This window comes from Otolemur garnettii, unplaced genomic scaffold, assembly GCF_000181295.1.
Source record: "Otolemur garnettii isolate 467f Iridium unplaced genomic scaffold, OtoGar3 scaffold00005, whole genome shotgun sequence".
In the NCBI taxonomy this organism is placed as follows: Eukaryota; Metazoa; Chordata; class Mammalia; order Primates; family Galagidae; genus Otolemur; species Otolemur garnettii.
In genome coordinates this window covers 28,203,562-28,207,272 of record NW_003852400.1, presented here as the reverse complement: position 1 = coordinate 28,207,272, position 3,711 = coordinate 28,203,562, and the positions used below count along the sequence as shown (strand labels likewise).

Genomic DNA, 3,711 nt, shown 5'->3' with positions numbered 1-3,711 from the left:
AGTCAGGTACTTTCTTGATTCTTTGATGAAGCTTTTCCCAAGATCTAAATTTATAACAGCATACATAGAGTTTTTGTGCTGCTCTAAGGCTAACGATATAGATATATTTTGTTTAGCATAGAAAGTGCATTTTTAGAAATGGATGGGCAGTGCACAGGCGATGCAACACGGTCCCTAAGACGAGTTTGGTTTCTAGCATCTTTTTCAGTTGCTCTTTGGCGTCCTTCAAATTTTCTGAAGTCATTATATGACTTTGGTTAAAATTTCGTTCAGAGACCTTTTAAATGATGATAGGTAAGCCCATTATTCTGTCTCAAACTGCAATGATTTTCACTTTGCTTTACAATGTGTAAAAGAACTTCCATTATTTCCTAATTTCCCAGTGGTCTACGTTTTAGTTCTTATACTATCTTCTTGATCTGATGAAAAACTTAACACGAATCTATTTTTCCTTTATTGTCCCTTATGATAGGTTTGTAGTCTTTTTTCCAATCATCAAGGGTGAAACACTTTTCACCTAAACACAAAATAAGTTAACGGAACGAGTGCAAGTGGAATAAGCAAACTAGGTTTCAGGGCACCCAAAACTCAGATTACAATGCTTACTGGCTAAAAGCAATCAATATGATACCTTTCACTTCTTGTCTTAGAGCAGTTAGTGATGTTGAGAGTACAGGAAAATACATATCTGCAGTGTTTCTGTAATCAATGTTTTATATGTACATGTTGTTTTATATGTATATATAGTATGTGCGTTTGTGTGTGTATGAGTGATTGTTTACTTTTTTAGAAAAATGTTTCAGAGACAAATAGCACTGTAATTAATCAGTAATATTAATCATAGTATTTATTTAATTTGAAAAGTTCAAACAGATTTTGAGATGTTTCTTTAGTCTTAGCCTATATATATGTATTTTTGGAAGCAAAGAAAAGAATGATTGAAAATATGGAATGCTTCACGAATTTGGGTGTCATCCTTGCACAGGGGCCATGCTAATCTTCTCTGTATTGTTCCAATTTTAGTATATATGTGCTGCTGAAGCAAACACTTAGTCTATATTTTTTTCTGTGCCAAATGAAACTCTGTACTTTAGTCATGAGTTTTCCAACTCTAAAGCACAAATTATTTGGGAAAAGGATATAATTAAGTAAAGAATGACAAAACAGATCTACAAAGTCTAAAGGCTTTTTGTTTACTATTTGAAATATCTATTTAACTAAGTTGTGGAATTTAGTAACAGGCTTTCTTTTTTTGTGTGTTTTTTTAATTTAATTTTTATTGAATCCTAACTGTATCCATTTATAAGGTACAATATAATGATTTGATATATAATGTGGAATGCTTAAATTCAACTGATTAACATGACCTTCACCTCACTTACTTATTTTTTTTTTTTTTTTTTTTTTTGTGGTAAGATGTTTACTCAAAGGCTGGAGAATTTTCCTGATTGAAAATGAGAGGTAGAAGTTCCATAGGAATATTTCTGCCCTTAGTCTGCCTGGCTAGTTGGCTTCATTGGTTACATCATGGTGCTAATGAAGGCAGTTCAGAAGTTAGAGCCCTGGTGTGGCTTAATTAATTTCATACTGAGGAAACCTCTGGTCTGGGCCTGGACTTCTCTCCAAGTTTTGCCAGCTGTATCACCAATGCATGCAAGTGACATGGAGCAAAGTAGCTCATCATTAGGAGCAAAAATACATCAAAATATATGAATAACTTGCCATTAGTGACTGGGCATTAGTGTTTGATTTAAAATTGCTGTTTTCTGGAAGGTACATCTCCACAAAGAATTTTTCTGCAGTTAAAACTACAAAGGTCCCAAGTACATCAAATACACTTCACTCAAATGCTCTAACTTCAAATGCCTTTGGGAGATTCCAGTAATGCCTCAAAATACCATATTTTCTGGAAGGTTAAACTCTTTGAATTTTGTCTACAGTCATATGAATTCACCTCAGCAATTTTATCACATGTGTCCCTGAATGTGCCAAACTTAATGACAGAGTTTCACTGGTCCTGTTCAGAGCACATACTCTAAAGAGGTTGAAGTAGCAAAGAAAGTCCAGTGTGGTCTTGCTCTGAATCAGTCTCCAAGGCTAGAAGTACAGAGGCAAGCCTGATAACCCTGCAGGGGACCACTTTCACAGTCCAAAGAGTCATCTGAAGGATGCATGATCCTGTGAATTACAAGGATGATGTAAATAATGGCGGCATAATCAAATGACTGTTCTCATTGTTAATCCTTCCCAAGACCTTTGGAATCTCTATTGTGCCTGAATCTTTGTGATTGGAGTGAAGTTGAATGGGCCAATGGGTCTGTTTAAAATATGGCTTTACTATGTCTGCTAGGTGAATGGGCTAAATCCAGGAGCTTATCTTGAATTACTAAAATAGTCAAAGAGAATTCATTTCCTTAAATGATTTTGTATCCTTGATAGTTTGAGGTTCTGATAAGTCTATCTTTCTGCTCAGCAAAGTGCCCAAGGACACTAATAGCCAATTAATAAATGTGTTAAAATTAGACAAATAGCTATTTTGTATAATAGTGATATTCACATTATTTGAAGAAATCACGCATAGAGAATGGTAGCAGATGTTTTCCACTCCCACCGTTGACAGATCAGGCAGGATACCATGACTTAAAATTCACCAGGAGGAATTTAGGTCAGTTGAAGAAATCAGTGTACATTTAAAAACTCTTTGTGTATGTTTATGTTATAATGTTTAAAGGAATAGTCCTTCCTTTAGAAATGCTGTTAGAGAGCTTCTGTTGAGAGCTGCAGCTGTCTGGGGACATTCAATGGAGATGATTCAGCTGGGAGTATTCACGGGAGCGAAAAAGAGTTCAGAGAAATGTGAATATATGGTTAAATAATTTATAAAACCAAGATTCATATTCTATAGCAGTAGCACCCACAGTGTGGGGGGGTCTTTCCCAAGGATTAGACAAGAGGTACCTTTCGGGTTCCATAACATTCATGCTTTGTTTTTGATTTATGCCTTATATTGTTACTATATTGGTGCTTTACATATGTTATTATATTTTTATTTTTACATTGTACATGATAGATTCATTTGTTAGAACATGAATATAACTTATAAAAAAGCTACTGATATCAAGAGTACTTGCAATTTTTTATTTTATGATTTTGCTGTTAAGGGCATAGCTTCAAAAAATTCAAAACCTCCTACAATTCTATTTATAAGTCCTATATGGGATCAAAAAGGCCACCTTAATGGGGACAAACAGCTTTTAAGGTCAAGACTGTGTCTGACCCATGTCAGACTTTGGTAAGAATTTGAAGAAGCTGCTCATAGTTGGAGGTGGCCCTGGGTGGTCCCTGGCTTGGCAACCAGAAAACAGGCTGGATGTCAGGATGTTTCCTTCTCTTTTGAGAATTCTTATGCAGGACCCAACCTGTACATGCTCACATTGCAGCCTGTCTAAGGTGGATGAAGGACATCAGGGAAAGAACAGGTGAGACACTGTTGTATACTGTCTTGGTTCCTTCCTGAGAAGAATCCCAGAGACAAATTAAACCAAAGAGTAAAAAAAAATAAATAAATAAAACAAAAACAAAAAACCCTAACTAAACTTCAGATCTGATGAAGTTTGATATAAGTCTGGTGAATTTATTTTGATATAAATTTAAGTACCAGGAGGAGAAAGCAGTGGTGGAATGCTTAAATGCCCAAATAGATCATGGCCT

General features: G+C 35.2%; 1 non-coding gene across 1 annotated transcript; it reads right to left on the bottom strand.

The window, feature by feature from the left end:
- Positions 1 to 940: 940 nt before the first annotated feature.
- Positions 941 to 1,047, bottom strand: LOC111722064. The gene has a single exon (XR_002771011.1). It is a non-coding gene; the product is annotated as a U6 spliceosomal RNA (small nuclear RNA).
- Between the last annotated feature and the right edge of the window lie 2,664 nt (positions 1,048 to 3,711).